Consider the following 20611-nt stretch of genomic DNA (forward strand, 5'->3'; position numbering starts at 1 on the left):
CCCTGGCGTTTCTTTTGAATTGTGGAGTAAGTTCTCATTTGGGTGCAAAGGACCCCGTGTGTGTAAAGTATACAGGTTTCTTTGAAACAAACGCATGTATTTAATTAAGGCAATAGGAATAAATTAACGAATTTCAAGTCAGTTCCGGCCGGTTTCACGGATGTGGGGACGCATGTTGTAAGAGCGATAATGACTCTAGGGTGAGTGTTTTAGACTCTTTTTAAGAAATAGCACGTTCATTTGTGCCGTGTATTTAAGTAAACCAGGGAATAATAAGGCACGGTCACATGCAGCGCGCTTTAATTAAGGTAAAATGCGCGCCACAGTGCTCGAGATATTGAAATACTAGGAATTGGAGAGCCCCCGGTCATCGCTAATTTATGTTTGTCTTCGAGGAAGGAATGGCATGGGATGGATTCGGTACAGCTATAAAACTGTAATTAGGACACCGGGTGAATATATTTTGTCACGGTTTTATATTGCGTATTTGATTGTTACTTGCCGGTTGTGTGAGAAGGTGTCGATGACGTCCAATGGGCCCGGTTGGAAGGAAGTTGATGCAAATACTTTTCCTAGCGCGTAGATGGCGAGGGAATGACGGCTGTTTTAAAACAAGCTCAGTGTCTGCTGGTTCAAACTCGATCGCGCCACAGTGCTCGAGATTTTGAAATACCATGACTGGGTAAGCCCACGGTCAGCGATGAATTATGTTGTCCTGCAGGAAGGATTGCTATGGGAGCATTTGGTACCACTTTGTATCTTGGGATGATGTGGCACGGTCTATGTCATGGCTATATGTGATATGCACATGAATACTGCTGCACAGGCTCTGGTTATGGCCGGCCACACGCAGGTCAGCCATGCTCGCGTTCCCTCCCCTGCTGCCTTCCATGCCGTGCAGCAGCGGGTTATGTTGGCCAGGTCAGCCATGCTCGTGTTCCCTCCCCTGCTGCCTTCCATGACGTGCTGCAGCGGGTTATGTTGGCCAGGTCAGCCATGCTCGCGTTCCCTCCCCTGCTGCCTTCCATGCCGTGCAGCAGCGGGTTATGTTGGCCAGGTCAGCCATGCTCGCGTTCCCTCCCCTGCTGCCTTCCATGCCGTGCAGCAGCGGGTTATGTTGGCCAGGTCAGCCATGCTCGTGTTCCCTCCCCTGCTGCCTTCCATGCCGTGCAGCAGCGGGTTATGTTGGCTAGGTCAGCCATGCTCGTGTTCCCTCCCCTGCTGCCTTCCATGCCGTGCAGCAGCGGGTTATGTTGGCCGGAACGCTCGTGTTCCCTCCCCTGCTGCCTTCCATGCCGTGCAGCAGCGGGTTATGTTGGCCAGGTCAGCCATGCTCGTGTTCCCTCCCCTGCTGCCTCCCATGCCGTGCAGCAGCGGGTTATGTTGGCCAGGTCAGCCATGCTCGTGTTCCCTCCCCTGCTGCCTCCCAAGCCGTGCAGCAGCGGGTTATGTTGGCCGCAGTGTTAGAAGTGGGGGGGAACGGAAGGGCACGGCGTGCCCCTACTTTTAAAAATTATGTTACTGCGTTCCCCTACTTCTTGATTTTTAAAAAGCGTACCGGGACGGCCCTTATTTAATATGACACCTTTATTATCCAGCCTGTGTGGTCCACCGTGCACATCGAGGAAGGCCTCTGCAGCGCGCCTGACCTCCTCCCTTTCCCCTCTGTGTCTAGGGGCCTGCAAAGTGATACTGAAAGGGGCCATCAGTTTAGCATAGCTGAAACAAGCATTTACAATGCAATGGTCTCGGCATTGTTAAAGTTAGAGCTATTGGCATTGCTCATGACATTATTTTTGTTTTTAAAACATCTCTGTCTCTCTCACAAAAATAGTCTTATTTTTGTGAGAGAGAGAGATGTTTTAAAAACAAAAATAATGTCATGAGCAATGGCAATAGCTCTAACTTTAACAATGCCGAGACCATTGCATTGTAAATGCTTGTTAAGATCTCTTTCAGTAGCCTATAAACATTGTCCCCTCCACTAAAACATGTTTGTTGTAGCTATATCAGGTTTAGTCACAATTTATCATTCTACTTTCTTGAATTGGCTCTAAGGATAGCTCCGCCCCATTGTTAGAAGTGTAACTATGTGAATGAGTTCCTTTTAGATTTACTGTATGCAACGTGATGGGCGCGATTCACAGAACAAACTTAAGACAAAATCCTAAACTTAGTACCATTTTGGTATTCACAGAATGCACTTACTACTTCTGGTATTCACAGAATGAACTTACTACTTTTGCGATTCACAGAATAAACTTACTACTTTTGCTATTCACAGAATGGATTTAAGACTACTATCTTTACGTCCGCACTCGGGCCGGAAATTCCGTCCTGTAGGCGGGGCTTCCGGGCCGGAGGCGGGGCTTCCGGGCCGGAGGCGGAGCTTCCGGCCCAGAGGTGGAGATTTTAAATCTCCGCCACTGGCCGGAATCCCCACCTCCAGGCCGGAAGCTCCGCCTCCGGCCCGGAAGCCCCGCCTCCGGCCAGGAAGCTCCGCCTCCAGGCCAGAAGCTCCGCCTCCGGGCCGGAATTTCCGGCCCGAGTGCGGACGTAAAGTTAGTAGTCTAAATCCATTCTGTGAATAGCAAAAGTAGTAAGTTTATTCTGTGAATCGCAAAAGTAGTAAGTTCATTCTGTGAATACCAGAAGTAGTAAGTGCATTCTGTGAATACCAAAATGGTACTTAGTTTAGGATTTTGTCTTAAGTTTGTTCTGTGAATCGGGCCCGATGTGTTTATCTTGAAAATTGTGGTGAGTTCCAAGCATTGTTCACTTAAATCATAGTGCACTTTTCACAGGTGCATTGTTATAAATCCTTTTTGTTTCTTATTTGATTCTCCTTGCATCGAAGACCTTTCCCTTGATTTATTTACCTCTTCCTGTGTCTTTCTTTTTTTAAACCGTTATTAGTTGCCGTTTCCGCTTTTCTTGCCCATTATGACTACTCATTTTGCGCCCACTATGATCTGGCACTGTACATGAAGGTCCATTTTTAATTTGCACCTGCTTCCTTTTTGTCACTTTAGTGTTTATTTTTAAATCGTTTCCTCTCTACAGCACTGTTTTCTTTTAAGATTGTCAGAGTGGATTGTGATCTCGTTAGCATGTTTTAGGGGCCTTCCGACTCCCTGTGTTAGAGCAGTTTTACTGGCTCCTAGTATTAAATCAACCCCTCACACATTCAGGAGCTGGTCAGCCCAATGTGCCCGTCACCCACGGATTTCATGCTCACAGCTGGGCTAGGATTTCTCTTCCGTTCTAACTTCCCATCGGTGGATTTTGCAGGCCTCTGCTCGTAAATGCACAAGATGGGCTACACCTGCTGGTTTGTAAGATATAACCATGTTGCCCTTAAGCACGAGAGTAGATTCTCTATAGTCGGCCTCACGTGTATTTACTACTTAAGTGACAGTAATAAAAGGTGTGCACCTTTTATTCTGCGGTCTTTGAAGGCACTGCTCCCGGTCTGTTTATCCCCCTTCAGTTAGCTGTTTGTGAGTCGTAATTGTTTACTTCTATGGATTCATTAGTTTCCCTCTGGGTGAGGGTATTAAGTGATTCAGGTCACCAGGGACTGCATTGCATTTTAGTGTTGGGGCAGTTAATTACTCAACACACGTGCAAACAAGGACTTGTAATTGGAAAGCCCGGTTCCTAATCTCTGATTCCTCCCCCCCCCCCACAGTAACAAGAGGCCACATTCCCCGACCCCCCACGCACCCCTGCTGCAATAAATGGGGTAGTGGGAGGTGGTGGACATCTACATACCTATAAACGAGACCCCCGAGGTTCTTTAGGTCTTGTTACTCCCACAACATAATGCATTTGTCCGAGAAGAGTGCAGGAGGCCAAAATTGACGCAAGCTCTGTACTTTCAGTATCCATCCACGGCCTACACTAAAAGTTAATTCCTTCCTTGAGTGAAACGTCGGCGTTAGATTCAAAGCAGAAACAAGCAGTCAAGAAAGACAGCCATAAAGAGAATAAGAAAGCTTTATTTGGGCTAATGGACGTGCGTTGCCTTCGTAGGTAACGCACCACGCAGAGTGGGCGGATTAGTGAATTACTGGAATGCTCGCCTCCTTGCCCCCTCCCCCCAAGCCCCTTCTACTGTCTCCTTTCGACTCTGAGGTTCTGCTTTCCAGATGTGCGCACATTCCTCGCAGAGGGCCTGTGAAGCTGCGATCAGATGTTCACATTTTTTTTCACGTACAAGTAAGGCCCCCCCTTCGGCCTCCAGCAGCCACTGGCAGCCGCCCGTCCAGGCCGGGAACACCGCATCCCAGTCAGTTTCTGTGCACTCTCTAGAGTTTAAAGGCCCGGTTTAAATGTCCATGGAGGGGACCCCGAGTACTAGTGCATATCATGATGCACGGATTGAAGAGGTCTGGTGCACACATCTCAATGGCAGCTTTACAGACGCCACTGTTTTGTTTCCCGTACCGTGCAGTCCGCAGAAAGGTGCATTCATTAACCGCCTCCCCAGGCACCGCTCTGAGAGGTCACTCCTTGGTTACGCTAATAGCATTAATCTCCATCCAGACTCGGCATCTCTCGCCCTGCTGTGAACTCTTGTGAAAACAGTCTGCTTGCAAGAAATGTCTTTGAAAACCTCAGCCGGGATCCATCCGCGTGATCCCTTGGCAAATGAAGGCTTAAGCACTGAGCACCGAAGTCCGCTTCTGAGCGCTTGTGAATGCACTTCTCGGCGCTTGTGAATGCACGTGTGCGCACTTGTGAACACAGAGGCATGCGTTTGTGAAAGCATATTGTTCAAATAGGAGATATTCCCATGAGGAGTCAGTCAGCTATATCCTGTAGATTCACAGGTCGTAGGTTTATTGTAGAAGTGAATCTACAAGCAGGGCCACTGGGTAAATCCAGCAATTAATAGTAAAGACTTCTTAACGCACATACGCGCAGTGCGGTGCATGCAGCAAGAGAGGCAGTGGGGCACTCAGGGCTGCCGCATGCTGCAGAGATAAGATTGTGAAGCACGGAGGGCCCGCATAACAAATTGGCAAAGCGTGAATAGAAGGGAAGTGGATTCGGACACACGCCACTTACTTCAAAAGGTACTGCGGGATGGCGGAGCCTTCGAGCTAAAAACGAATCCTTACAGGGGAAAGTTCACAGGAAATAAAAGATTTAAAGGGCAGGAGCCGAGAGCAGGGGGAGAGGACAAGCACACCACTGCCTTTCTCCGAGGCAGAGCAGAAATGCCTCGGAGAAACGCAGCGTCCTTTTCGGATTCGGGGGCGTGTTTTGCTGTTGTCTCCTCCTTGAGACTTCTTGCAAAAAACACGCCCCCTGATCCGAAAAGGACGGGGCCTAATCTGAATGACTGACCTCTTCTCCAATGGCTGGCCAGCATTCAAGAGGCCAGCCAATGGAGAACAGGGGAGAAGAGGGGCGGGTTCAAGCCCCTCTTCTCCAAGTCATTAAATCTCCGACTTCCGGTTCTGCCTTTCGGCAGACCGGACGTCCTCGACCTAAAAACGGCTGCTCGGAGCCCGTGATTCACACCTCAGGCTGGTCTGAGCCTGTGATTCACACTTCATTCAGTGAGGACGCTGGCCTGCCTGCCCCCACTGTGACCAATATAATGGTCACATCAGGATACTTTGGTGTCTCCCTCCCTTCCCCGCTCACGCAGACTGACGGACGCCACCGGGGAAAGAAGAAAAGGGCTTCACTGAGGACTTTGTGACTGTGAATCTGTTCTCCAGCCAGCCAGAACTGAAACGCTGTCCCAGCCCCACTAGCCTCTCCTGGAAATTGTTCTCTGTGCCTGCCCAGAGGTCACCGGCCCCTCCTTTACAGCTCTGCTCTTTTCTCTGTGCCGGAGCCTGCAAGAGGAGCCTGGACTGCCTCTGAAGTTGAACTCCACAAAGATCAAGTAAGTTGGGAAAATTAAATACCTGGTGCATTTTTTAAACGGGAAATGTCGAATGTCTTATCTGCTGTTTTTATGTTTTCTGTTATAGCGCCCAACACAAACTTTCTGCTCTGTAATGAGGGCGGGCTGCACTTAAAGCACAGAAGAGATCAGCACACACCCTTTCTATTCATCACGTCTCAAATGGGAAGGCAACATGTGGTTATTTAAAGCTTAAAATGAATTATTCACATTAAAATACATTTTCTAAGTCTGATATGTTTCCAATCACAGAATGTCCCCAATACTCTTAAAAGTGGAAGCACAGGCCATTTGTCTCCGAGCCATGGAGTTTCTGTCATCAGCACTTCTCCTATTTTCCACAGGACCAGTTCAAACATGAATAGCAAAATATCCTAGTTTGCAAATGTTTTCTTAATAATTATGATCCTGGCATATTTGACACATAACACATCTGCTACATAACCTGACAATTTTAACTTACAAATTGTTTGTAGCTCAAACGGATCAAAAGTTACAAAAAATGTGACTTGTGTTGCTGCGAAGTGGACAGCCCTTCGCAAATGTTGCACCCTTAGTGCGCCGGGTATGCGCAGACATGGGTCCTGGGCTCACTGTCCCAAAAGCAGCTAAAGTCAGAAAGCCGGTAGAGAGAGCTCAAAAGATATATTATCAGTAGTCCGGTAAGGAGAGATTAGTAGTTTCTCGGATCTACTTTAAAGTGAAGGATCAATAAAGAACTGCAACAGGTTTTCTTTTCCTGAGTCTTATGCCAATGGAACAGTAAAATGTATAAACTATTTAACTGTGTCGGTTTTGCACAATACCCTTTCTCACCATGGCTGGTGATGCTTGAGAGTAGTTTAGCGTAATGCTAGAGCTGAACTAGAGCGTACAAAGCGAGTAAGGGTGCCTTTTTTTTTTAGGAGGATTTGCAGTCTGGGTGTTGCTACTCCCAAAATAATTTTGAAAAAAAAACTATAGGGTCAAATACTGCATTTTATTTTCAACACCCCATTTTTACACACATTCTCTCAAAAGCCACTACTGTGCCAAGACAACATACCCAGGAATTGACCACATTTTTTTTCAAGATGCACAATATGTTCCTCCCATAAGTAAATATTCACCTCCACTTTGCCAAGGCCTGTGTTTTGTCCTGCTTGCTCACATGTTATCTCACTCAGGCTCACTACCCTCATTATTCACTTTCCCTTTTACTCAAAATTGCTCACTTGCACTCACTCTTCAACATTCGGTATCACATTCTCACTCTCACTCAGTCTCACCACTTTTTCCTACTCTGATTACCTCATTCTAACTTACAGTTTCACTTACTCTACGTGACTCCTTCTCACTCACTTTCTCTCACTTTCATCGACATACACTCTTTCACTCATGCTCAGTTACATTCAGGCACTCAATCATTCACACCCACATTTACTTACTCGCACTCATTCTTCTTTGCAGGACACTTGAATACATATGTGCTATAATATGTTTGAGCAGCTAGCTGGCTGACATGAATAAGAATTATTTATTTATTTATCTCACTTGTAAAGCGCACTCTCACCTAACAGGCATCCTGGCGCTGACAATCAAGAGTGCACAATTTGTGGATAAGAAGGAGCCCTTGTGGGTTTGCGTGAGTCAGATCAGATTCTCTTGAAGAGTTCCTTTGTCTCTGTGCCCTGCTTAACACATGTGTACAGGAGGAGCCCTATATTCATGTCCTCAATGTTTGAGACAAAAAATACTCATTGATTTCTGAACGAGAGTAAAAGCGTTAAGGTAACATGTCGTTCCTGCTTATATTTTGCATGCTTTAAATAATCCTGCATTCCCTATGAGTATTTGCGTTTCCCAGAATGTTGTTACTTTTTTTCAGGCACTGCCTAATTTGAAATGAGCCACATCCAGGTGCTTATAATGGGGCAGAATTGGGTTGTAGGTGAAGACAGTGAGAGTTTCACTCAGTGGGGCAGAAGGGTGTTCGATGGGGATAGGATGTGGCATTATGGCCAGAGCTACCAAATTTGGAACTGGGGAACCTGGTTCAGCCTTCATGCCTTGTCCATCAGACCACTCCTGAGGGAGCACCCATGATAGACTTTAGAAGGCCCCACTAGACCTTAGAAGCCCTGGTCTCTTAGCACCAGCAGGTGAACCCTACCAGTGGCCAGTTGGGTAAACTTGAAGCCATGTCCACCACAATCCATACCGAAGTTCACCACCAGTCTTGCGGGCAGGTCTACAAAGCAGCACACCCTAGAGCAGCAGTGGCTTTGTCACGGAGGTCACTGGACCATTGAGGCCAGTCCACCTCACGCATTGGTGCCTTCATAGGCCTTGTTCCAGTAGTACTAATGCAACTCACCAGGGATTTGCAATGCAGGATTTGCATGCACACCAGACTAAGGAGCATGTTTTCAAGGGCCTTGCGTCATGCTTGCACCTTCCAATGTGGCACATGCACAATGCAAAGCTCGAAGTCATATTTTAAAAGCCACGTAAAACCACTTTGCATGTCTTTGAACGGCTTCATAGATATGGAGTACTGCAACCCAGCACAAACTACTGCATTGCCTTACTGCGTGCACGGGAGGAGTTGCGGTGGGTGTTGCATGGGAGACTGGTTTTGTAACTGGGACTGGTTTTGCAGCAATGCTGCGAAATCGTCCCCAGTAACAAAACCAGTAGAACTGTGCAGCATAATGACTCACTCTTAAAAACGCATACATCACTGCAGAGTTCCTTGTAAACCGCAGTAGTTTTCCTGCAATAATAAAAGTCTCCCACACAACTCCCACGGTTTTTGACGCATTCATAGATTTCCAAGGACTTGTAATCCTGGGAATGCGGCAAAATCTTGCGCTGCCCCAGAGGAGGCATAACTAGGAGAAATATCTTTATTTCTCCTTGTTTTTTCCTCTTTCAAACTGTGCTTTATTCTGCAGCCCACATAGAAAGATGAAAAAGCCTCTCAAGATTGTTTTTGTACAGGAAGGTGCCCCTTCCTGCACAAAAACACTCCTGCATGCAAAGGAGGCACCCTTGCACCATGGGGCAAGTGTGCCTGCGTTGAAGCTAGGCTGTCGAAATGGCGCCAGTGCAGGGGGAAAAGACCGGAATGCACCATATTGGATAAATACGGCACATTCCCGCCCTTTCCCTGTGACGCAGGGCAGCGCAGCAAAGTAACTTGCTGTGCTGCCCTGCGCCACCATTCCCATAAATATGTCCCTAAGCTCACAAACTTCATTGTCTCGCTGCTTCATACACAAGCACTTTTAGCATGTGCTGCCTGCTTTGGGGCCACTGCAATTATGCAGCAATGGAGAACAACATTATGTTGCAGTGTTGACTAAATTATGCAGCAAAAAAGACTGCAGTGTTATGTAGTACATTTTCTGATACATTATTATTTTGACATTTTTACACATACTAACAGTCTCTGGAAAGCTTTCGCCTCATTAATTCCAGTGTAACATGCAAATGCAGCGGTGAGAAAGGTGACCAGTCAACCTTTGTACACGGCCTTCCACTTCACAGCAACACAATTCACGTTGTTTAGTAACTTTTGATCCGTTTGAGCTACAATTCTTTTTTTGTTAAAACCGTCAGATTATGCGGGAGATGTATCATGTGGAAAAATACGGCAGAGCTATAATTATGTGGAAAACATCTGCGAACTAGGATATTTTACCATTCATGTTTGAACATCTAATGCTGGCCTCGTGCATGCTGCGTGAAGCACATAAAAAAAACATAGGACTACAACTTTGCTTTGCTCGAGTGTCACTGAATGACGTAGTCAACAGTGCCCCCAGCACAGAAAACCCTGACAGTGAGGTACAAGTGGTAATAAAATGTAACTATTATGCACACACTGCCTCAGATAACTAAAATGCATTATGCCAGAACATATCAACTTATTATGTTCCATGTTTTGTTTACCAGCTGCTATAAGATGTGTACTGCAGTAAGACATCTAGGGGGTTGACTTGGCCGTTCAAGAAGGCCCAACTTTATGAGAAGGTGCAGGAATGGGCAGCAGAGCTCAATAGTTAGAACAGTGGTCTTTAAACCAGGGTTTACTGGTGTCTAACAGTTTGTTTTGTCCCTGAACTTAGTTATGGAACAATGTAAAATTGCGCAGTTCCCATTCTGTAGATACAAGTGCAAAATGATCATTATTTTCTAGCAAATTCATGCTAACTTTTATTTAACATTCCCTTCTTTATTTGAAAGATTTCTCAGATCGTGCAGTTGCAGACACTCACCAGAAAACGGATGAGGGTGTTTCTGTTCTCAAACCAGAAAGACAGGTCATCATCAAACCACAGCACTGCAAAGCCATAGAGGGATCAGGTTTACTGCTAGATAGGAGGCAAATCAGTGTCACTGCATAGGCCGCAAAGCACAGTTGTTACAGAATCTCGGAAGTAGGGGTGCTTCCTAAATCTCTTCCGCCTGCCACATAAATTGCTGCTTACCCAGAAGCTTCGCAGTATTCGACTTTCTTCAATCCAACGTCAAGTTTTCAAGAGGTAAAGAGCCTCAGCCAGGTTCTGAGACTATTCAATCTATTCCCTCACATTTATTGGGACCTGCTCATTGATAAAAACAATGTAGCATTTAATTCCCCCATTATTCCATTGCATAAATGCATGTAAAAATATTTTTCAAGTAAATGTCTTAAGTGTGGGCTGACACATTTTAATTTACACCATAGTTTTCATTGTCAAACGGCTAATATTCAATATAGTGTTTACCGTGGGATTAAAAAATGACATGGACTCTTTCTTAAATTGTCTTGTGGAAAATTCCAATTTGTACCGACAGCCAGCATTTAAAATAAATCATGAGTTATGGTACAGTGCTTATTTTAAAATGTATGTATTTACACAATTATTTATGCAGATGCTTCAGTGGCTGCAGAAGAAAAATGAAGTGTAGCTCACTGGTTAGAGGAGGCATACCCTGAAGCAGAGGTCAGACCCGGGACCAGGGTTCAATTCCCGACGCGGCAGGGTCTGGAGCCCAATTGTCCACGGACTCGATAATTCTCGCTTCGGTGCCCACTCTAAGCACGAGTTCACACTATGCAGCTCTGGGCAACAAGCTTGCTTAATCTCCACAACGGCCCCCCCGCGGTGGGATGCCTGGCTTTCACCTTGGGGATGCCCAGTACGGGTTCTCTCACAGGGAAAAACCAGGACGGGTTCCCAATGCAAGCGCCAAGATGCCCAAGGGTAAGTTGAGCGCTATATAAGAACACATAATAATAATAATATTAATAATAACATCTCGCGAAACACGCAAGTCCCCAGGCTCCAGTTCGGAAGGACCAATGGCAAATGCAAATCAGGGTTTTGAAAGGCAAACAAGTGAAAGTGGCAGGATGCCCGAAAAGAGGAGAAGAGTCGATTCTGAAGACGAAGTATTGTTAGATGGCTGTGGCACTAACGACAGTCACATACTCCTCCAAGGAAATGTGGTGGAGAGTGTGGATCAAATTGATCACCCAGCCTGCTGGTCTTCGGAACAACTTGAAATCAAACGTACAGAGTATCCATGGCTCTTATTTTCCAAAAGCAAGCTTGGATGTAAAGTGTGCAGGAAGGTAAATCTTAAAACAGAAACAAGTCAAGGTGTGCATCTTTCCATGGAATGGGTAGATTGCTTGGTCATCCCATATGGCCCTTCTAAAGACAAGCAGTTAATTTCTCTGCGGAAAAAAATGTTTTGTCATAAGAATAACTCCTGTCATCTTAAGGCACTAGCTATTTTAGAACAGAGGGCCCGTGAAAGTATTCCACAGTACAATTTGAAAATGCAAATGAAAGTACAGGAAGAGACATGCCGTGTATTCAGAACTGCATACAAAATAGGCAAACATGAGCGCCCTTTTTCTGATATGCCGTTAGATATTGATGTTCAAAAGATGAATGGTGCAGACTTGGGCAGAGTCTTGCATTCAGATCACAGCTGCGCTGACATAATAGACCATATTGCTGCTACAATGAGGTCCAGGCTGATTGATTGTATCTTGCAGAATGAATCAAAAATACGCCTCATGATAGATGAATCTACCACAGTTAGTAAATTGACCACACTAATTATCTGTGTAAGAGCATGTATTGATAAACACAATGAGCCACTGACCTTTTTCTTAGACCTTGTTGAGTTGCCAAGCACAGCAGCAGATATAATCTTAGATACCTTACTTGCATGCTTAGAGAGACACGGTTTTACTGATGAGTATTTAAAAAGTCATTTGGTTCAGCTTGTAACAGATGGTGCTTCCAATATGATAGGTAGGAAATCCGGTGTGGCAACTCTTCTGAAACTGAAATATCCACAGTTGAGTGTATGGCACTGTGCTAACCACAAGCTGGAGCTTGCTGTGGGGGATGTTTGTAAAGAAGTCGCAGGCATTAATCAGCTCAAAGTTTTTTTTGATAAACTATATACCACCTACCATGCCTCTCCGAAAAATCAGAGAGAGCTTGGGGAATGTGCTTTGGAGGTAGAGGTAAGACTTCTGGCAATTGGAAAGGTGCTAGATGTACGTTGGGTGTCCTCAAGTGAAAGATCTGAGAGAGCTGTTTGGAATAACTACAAAGCACTTAGTAAACATTTCATGGAATCTTCCGAAGACTCAACGAGGAGTGACATTGAGCAGAGGAAATATGCTGGTTTAAACCGTTTATTAACCTCCCTGGTGTTTGTTGAAAATATGGGCATTTTATATGATGCTCTCACAGAATTGGGTGACCTATCCAGAAGGCTGCAGCGGCGTGATATGACCATATATGAGGCTGATCGTTCAATACAGATGCAGATTTTAGTGTTTGAATCAATGGCTGATTCACCTGGGCCCTTTGTTTGCTACAAAAGCTTTAGATGTTGCTGAACGGATGCAGTTTGCTGGTGTAGGACTGCAACAGAACAAAGGCTGTGTTAGCATCAATAGGGCACAGTTCTTTAGGAGCTTAGCAAATAACCTGCGAAAAAGGATGACAATGTCTAATGCATCAAATGTTTCTAGATGCACAACCACAAACAATGACGAAATGGAATACAAAGAGTTAGTACATAGAATGAAACTCCTACAACCAGTTTATTGGCCAGATCCAGTAGACATCTTATACGGTGAGGGAGAATTACAAAACCTTTGTAGCAGGTTGCATGTATTTGATACCAGGCAGTACATCCTTGGTTTCAGAGAGTACAAACAAAATAAAAATTGCATCCTTGAAAGCCTGAAACCATTAATACACATTATAAACACCTTTTGTACCTCAACTGCTGAATGTGAACGGGGCTTTAGTGTAATGAATGATGTGCCCGCACCACTGCGGAACAGAATATCAATCAATCGTCTGTCTTCTATAATGTTCATAAATATCGTGGGGCCACCTGCCATAGAATTTAAACCTGAATTTTATGTTCAGAAATGGTTAGAAAGAGGGAGGAGAAGTGCAGATGAAAGAAACTGCATGGCTCGGAGACAAATGGCTTATGATTCCACTTATAAGCGTATTTGGAATATTCTGTGATTGAAAACATGTCCCACATTGTAAATGAATTAAATATAAACAACTTATATATTAAACCTCAAATAAACATGTTTATTGAGTCTTTGAATTAAATAACGTTATAAGCTGTAACTGGTCAGTGAAATGCCAAACGTTCAAAAATGTGTATGTTTTGCTATTTCTAGCCACACCCCAGACTCCGCCCACTAATCCAATCCTTGGGTTATTCCCGCCCCCTGAGTCTCAGCCCACAGTTCCCCTACTTTTTCTTCCCCACTTCGACCACTGGTTGGCCGGAATGCTCGGGTCCCTCGTGCTTTGGTTGTCATCGGCATGTTTCCCATGTCTTCTCTTCACTCTAACCCCATTTACATTCCAATATATGATCTTTATTTTGTTTCTACCCACAGATTCATTCATCATGTTTTATTCTCTCTCCCTCATTCACCTTACACGTCTTGCTCATTCTACCGGGATCTTGTTTAGTTTTATACATTGCATATCGGACAATTTTTTTACACATTTTTCCCTAATGATCCCCACTCAAAAAAAGCGAAAAACCGTGCTCTTAAAAAATAAGCCTACACCCCCCCCAACACCCCCCTCACTCCCCTGGAGAACCCTCCCTACTATCATAGGACAAAAGGAGTTTGCCCTGATTCAAGCTCCATTGACACAGGTTTTTTATTTTACACTATTTATGACTTCCTATTTTTGTGATTTGATTCGTTCTAATAGTTTTTCCACTTCTTTTGGTTCCCTAATGTTGTATGTCTGATTATTGCGCCTGATTCTAAGTGTGGCTGGGAATTTCATTAGAACTGACCCCCCCTGAGACCTAAGGTCCTGCATGTAGTTTCCCAGCTCCCACTGTCTGTCTTGTGTAGCGTGTGATAAATCAGACCTGATTTTAAAACTGAAGTCGCCTTTTGAAATAATACCAGCCTTTAGGGCATCGCTCAAAATTATTTCTTTCAATGTATAAGTTTTGAAGTTCACAAGTGTTTTCCGAGCATTTTTCCTCATTTTGTCTAACCTGTAGGGGTCTATATACCCTTTGAATATCTTCCTCCGGCGTTTTCTCATCTAGTCCAGGCAGAAAACCAATCAGTAATTTCACCACAACACTTTTTATATTTTGCCCTTCGGAGACTTCCGGAATATTCAGTAATCACAGATTATTTCTGCTTAAATTGTTCTACAATATTTCGATTTTATCTCTGAGATCTTCTTCATTTGTTCTCAGCCTATTTATTTCCTCTTGGCAATTTTTTACTACTTTCCAAGTTTGTTCTACCGTGTTTTCCATTGCCGGCACTCGGTCCATCAGAGAATTAACCTTTTTGTAGGACACCCCCGTGCCGCACAGCCGCCAGCTGTAGCGTGTGCTCCCCCGCCTGCCGCTACCTCTCAGCCTCGCTGAGCTAGCCTGACCGCTGTCCACGCCCCTGCCGTCGCTCGGGGTGGCGTCCTGCGCTACTGTGCTTTCCTAGGTGTTTGGGCTGCCTTGTAGCCTTTTTCTATGATTTTGCCCCCTTTTTCGAATTTCTGTGCCCCCCTTGTGCCGTGTTCCCCTGCTGTTTTCCCCTGTGCCCTCCCACCCCGCTCCCCGCCGCCGTGTCTAAGGACACGCCCCCTTTGACTTCTGTGCCCTCCCTGCTCCCGCCTCCCAGCTGCTCCTCCCTCCCTCGCACTTGGCAATAAATGGCGACCGTGCGGCACAGGTGAGTGTGACCTACTTGTAGGACACCCCCGCGCCGCACGGCCGCCAGCTGTAGCGTGTGCTCCCCCACCTGCCGCTACCTCTCAGCCTCGCTGAGCTAGCCTGACCGCTGTCCACGCCCCCCGCCATCGCTCGGGGTGGCGTCCTGCGCTACTGTGCTTTCCTAGGTGTTTGGGCTGCCTTGAAGCCTTTTTCTACGCTTTTGCCCCCTTTTTCGAATTTCTGTGCCCCCCTTGTGCCGTGTTCCCCTGCCGTTTTCCCCTGTGCCCTCCCGCCCCGCTCCCCGCTTCCCGCCGCCGTGTCTAAGGACACGCCCCCTTTGACTTCTGTGCCCTCCCCGCTCCCGCCTCCCAGCTGCTCCTCCCTCCCTCGCACTTCGCCATAAATGGCGACCGTGCGCACGCGCAGCGTTGACGCGCAGCGGGTGTGCCGATTGAGCGCCGAAGGTGCGCCAAAGGTAAGCCCGTCTGCGCCCGTCCGCGCCTGGACCGCGCCCAGTGCCAGGACCTCTGGCCCCCGCAGACACCAGCCCACACGCCGGACCTACGACGCCACCGAGCTCAACGCACTCAACGCCGGCCAGGATCCCGGGGTGCTACCGAGCCACCCCAAGATGCACCCACGGACCTTTCTGCTGCCACTCCTGCAAGTTCACCTGCATCCGGACCTGCACTACACCAGCATCGACCAAGACGAGCACCAGCAGCAGCCACCTGAAGTGCATCCTGCTCAACACCCGCTCCGTCCACAGACACGCCGTCGAGCTCTGGAACCTGCTCGATATCACAGCCCCTGACGTCGCCTTCCTCACGGAAACCTGGATGAACGCCTCCTCAGCGCCCGACATCGCCATCGCCATCCCGGATGGCTACAAGATCATCCGGAGGGACCGCATCAACCAGACAGGAGGAGGCATCGCCATCATCCACAGGAACACCATCCGCATCACGACCAACACCGACGACACCCTCGCACCCGCCAAACACCTGCACTTCCAGATCCACATCAACCCCAAGACCACCCTCAGAGGCACCCTCATCTACAGACCCCCGGGACCACGCACACAATTCAGCGATGACATCGCCGACTTCATCAGCCCACACGCTCTCCCCTCCGCTGACTATATCCTCCTCGGGGACCTCAACTTTCACCTGGAGAACAACAACGACCGCAACACCACCACCCTGCTGGACAACCTCGCAAACCTCGGACTCAAGCAACTGGTGACCACCCCCACCCACTACGCCGGCCACACGCTTGACCCAGTCTTCTCCTCCAGCAAGGACATCACCTTCAGCCACGCCACCGGACTCCACTGGACGGACCACAGCTGCGTCCACTTCAGCTTCAGAAGGACCACGACCCACCACCACCAGCAACAGGTTGCACGCAGAAGCTGGAACAAGATCACAGCCGACCAGCTCGCGACTTCCCTGAGCAAGAACCCTCCCACCGGCGCAACGAACCCCAGCCAGGCGGCCACCAACCTCACTAAGTGGATCAGCAACTGCGCAGACGACCTCGCCCCTCTGAGGACCCCGCCTAGCAGACCCGGCAGCAAGAAAGCCCCATGGTTCACCGACGAACTCAAGAGCTCCAAGAGGAACTGCCGAGCCTTCGAGAAAGCCTGGCGCAGAGACCCAACACCGGACAACATGTCTGCCTTCAAGCTCGCCACCCGAAAACACCACCAACTGATTCACGCCACCAAGAAAACTGCATTCAAGGAACGACTGGACAACAACGCACACCACAGCAAGGAACTCTTCAACATCGTTAAAGAGCTCTCCAACCCCAACGCCGGAAACAACGACATCACCCCTTCACAAGACCTCTGCAACTCCCTTGCCTCCTACTTCTACAACAAGATCGTGGACATACACAACAGCTTCAACACTCAACCGATGCACGCCACGACCGAACCACCGCCCCCCACCACCACACTCCGCGCCTGGACCTAGATCAGCACCGAAGACACCATCCGCACGATGAACTCCATCCACTCCGGATCTCCGACCGACCCCTGCCCTCACCACGTCTTCAACAAGGCTGACGCTGCCATCGCACCCCACCTGCGGGACATCATCAACACCTACTTCGACACCGCTACCTTCCCGGAGAGCTGGAAGCACGCCGAACTCAGCGCTCTACTAAAGAAACCATCAGCCGACCCCACCGACCTCAAGAACTACCGCCCCATCTCGCTGCTCCCGTTTCCTGCAAAAGTCATCGAGAAGACCGTCAATAAGCAGCTGGCCGCCTTCCTCGAGACAAACGGATACCTCGACCTCTCGCAGTCTGGCTTCCGGGCCAACCACAGCACCGAGACTGCCCTGATCACAGCCACCGATGACATCCGAGCCCTGCTCGACAACGGAGAAACAGCGGCCCTCATCCTCCTAGACCTCTCCACGGCTTTGGACACTGTCTGCCACCGTACCCTAGTGCAGCGCCTCAGCAACGTCGGAATCCAGGAGAAGGCACTGGAGTAGATCATCTCCTTCCTCACCGGAAGGACACAGAGAGTCCGCCTCCCCCTGTTTAGATCAGAAGCCACCGAAGTCATCTGCGGCGTTCCTCAAGGCTCCCCGCTTAGCCCAACCCTCTTCAACGTCTACATGAGCCCCCTCGCAGCCATCGCACGCCAACACAACCTCAACATCATCTCCTACGCCGACGACACCCAGCTGATCCTCTCCCTCACCAACGACCCCGCCACCGCCAGAGCCAACCTACACGAAGGAATGACAGACGTAGCCAAGTGGATGATGAACAGCCGCCTGAAACTGAACTCGGACAAGACGGAAGTCCTCATCCTGGGATCTTTTCCCTCCACCTGGGATGACTCCTGGTGGCCCCCCGCCCTGGGCAGCGCACCCAAACCAACAGACCACGCACGCAACCTGGGCTTCATCCTGGACTCCTCCCTCTCCATGACCAGACAAATCAACGCCGTCTCCTCGTCGTGCTTCAACATCCTGCGCATGCTATGTAAGATCTTCCGGTGGATCCCCACCAAGACCAGGAAGACGGTCACCCAGGCCCTCGTCACCAGCCATCTGGACTACGGCAACTCCCTCTACGCCGGTACCACCGCCAAACTCCAGAAGAGACTCCAGCGGATCCAGAACGCCTCAGCACGACTCATCCTGGACATCCCCCGTCGCAGCCACATCTCCGGACACCTGAGAGACCTGCACTGGCTCCCGGTCAACAAGAGAATCACCTTCAGCCTCCTCACCCACGCACACAAAGCCCTACACAACCAAGGCCCAGGATACCTCAACAGCCGCCTCAACTTCTACGCTCCCACACGCCAGCTTCGATCGACCGGACACGCCCTCGCCGCCGTCCCCCGCTTCCGAAGAGCCACCAGAGGGGGAAGGTCCTTCTCCTACCTGGCCGCCAAGACCTGGAACTCCCTCCCGACCCACCTCCGCCTGACCCAGGACCATCTCGCCTTCAGGAAGCAGCTCAAGACCTGGCTGTTCGAGCAGTAGCGGACCCCCCCCTCCCCTAGCGCCTTGAGACCCTCCGGGTGAGTAGGGCACTATATAAATGCTTGCTTGATTGATTGATTGAATGATTCACATTTAGTCTGAATTTTTTCTTGATTTTTTTCCGATCTTGTAAAATTTGTTCTCATTTCTACAATTATTGTGTCCAACAAGTTGTCCGCACCATTTTGCAGTGATTGCTCCAAATTTGTTCTCTGGTCTTCTGGGGGTATATTCTGGCCATCTGTCACAAAGCCACTCTGGAGTACCTCTTGGGGTTCTACCCCCCTATCTTCTTGAATATTCGTCATCAGTGCTTGACACCGGTTTAGTGTCGGTATCGCTGTCCCACCAGCCTGTGATCCTATACGGTGCATATTTGTCGCTCCCCTGTTGCTATGTTCTTCCTCTGAAGTTGAGGAATTACGGGTAAATTTCTCTTGTACTTTAAAGAAGGAACGGAGGGAGAGGGTCACTTTTATTTTGGCCCCTGGTCTGGTTTGATCTGCTTTGGAGGATTTAGCTGTTTTATTTGATATAACTGCGCTGCCTCCTCCCCTCCTTTGAGCCTTTGATCTTTCTCTATTCCTGCTATCTTTTGTTGTTGTTATAGCCTGTGTTTTTTCACAATCTTCTCCTGATGAACTCTCACCTGAAAACCCAATTTCATCAGCAAAGAACCTATTTCTTAATGCATAATAAGAGCCTTGTTTTAATACATTAGGAATCTTTCCCATAGGCTGAATTTGCTTCTGTGCGTTACGAGGAGCTCTCTGCTTGTGACCTTGTTTAAGTCTCAGTGGTTAATGATGCCCCTCTTTTTCCCATCCATCCCTCTCCCTCTCACCAGTTTCATGCACGCTGATGTGAAGTCGCTTTCACTTTCCACCCTTTTCTCCGACCATGAAATATTCGAGGGTTGTGAATCCAAGCTTCACTGATAGGGGCTCTGAAAACTACTCGGGCTGTTGCTTTCCAGTGGTGAAGCAAACTCTCCGCAGCTTCCACCCACATACCTCCCCTGGTGTGCCGCTCTTCTCTGATTCCTGCTCCCGCTTCGAGACCGCGCTGGCGGCAGCGACCCAGAATCAGTTTTGCTCGCATGGATTTCGTACAAAGCTGGTATGTTTTTTAATTCCTTAAGCCTGTATGTCCTTACATTTAATCAGCCTCCCCGAGAGTCATTTTGATGAATTTCCGCTCCTCGCTAAGATGGAGCTCGCGACCGGACGTCCTATCCGGCCGCCATGTTCTTCCCTGAGAACACACACTCCATCCAGTTCAGGCAAACATACATGGGCCACAGATAGATTTGTGGTGGTTCTGGAAAGTAACACAGCTATTGGGGTGAGGAAGGGAGCCCAACTCCCCAGGGAACCTATGCCGAGAGAGAGACTACAGGACTTACCAAGCCAGTCAAGGGATAAAGAAAGGAACCAATGCTTAAGACACAAGAGACGCGATCTTTCAAAACATGGAAAAAGTCTTCAATATATGCAAACTGAGACAGTTAAAAAGCCAAAATGCTTTATAGCCTATAGAGTACGCGAAGAGGAAGAGAGTTGCCATTACTCTACATACACGCCCGCTGGGTCCCCTGGGACAAAACAATAAATGGGGGCAGGGCATGTGGGGACAAGGCCATAATGGCTAGACCCCATATGCCTTTTGAAACACTGAGCTCAGCCTATACCACCACCATGGCATTTCCGTGCACCTGGAAGTGGCGAAGATGAGGTTGCCTGGTCCTATATTGTGTACTCACCATGTTTAAGAAACCCTTTCTGCTGCTGAATATGACTTCCGAGTGAGTAGCTATCGTAAAAAATGCTGCACGTAAAGGAGACTTAAAAACTACCACAAGGAAATGTTCCCACTGACCGCATTGGGAAGAAAGCTGAGTATGAGACGGGCAGGCTGAAACACACACCCCCACTTGGCG

The 20611-nt window shown here is 48.1% G+C and overlaps 1 pseudogene; it reads left to right on the forward strand.

Annotated features, from left to right (window-relative positions):
• Window positions 1-11309: 11309 nt before the first annotated feature.
• On the forward strand, window positions 11310-13470 carry LOC146829979 (E3 SUMO-protein ligase KIAA1586-like; annotated as a pseudogene).
• The last annotated feature ends 7141 nt before the right edge of the window (window positions 13471-20611 follow it).

Source organism: Triturus cristatus, chromosome 5_1 (genome assembly GCF_964204655.1).
Source record: "Triturus cristatus chromosome 5_1, aTriCri1.1, whole genome shotgun sequence".
NCBI classification, from domain to species: Eukaryota; Metazoa; Chordata; class Amphibia; order Caudata; family Salamandridae; genus Triturus; species Triturus cristatus.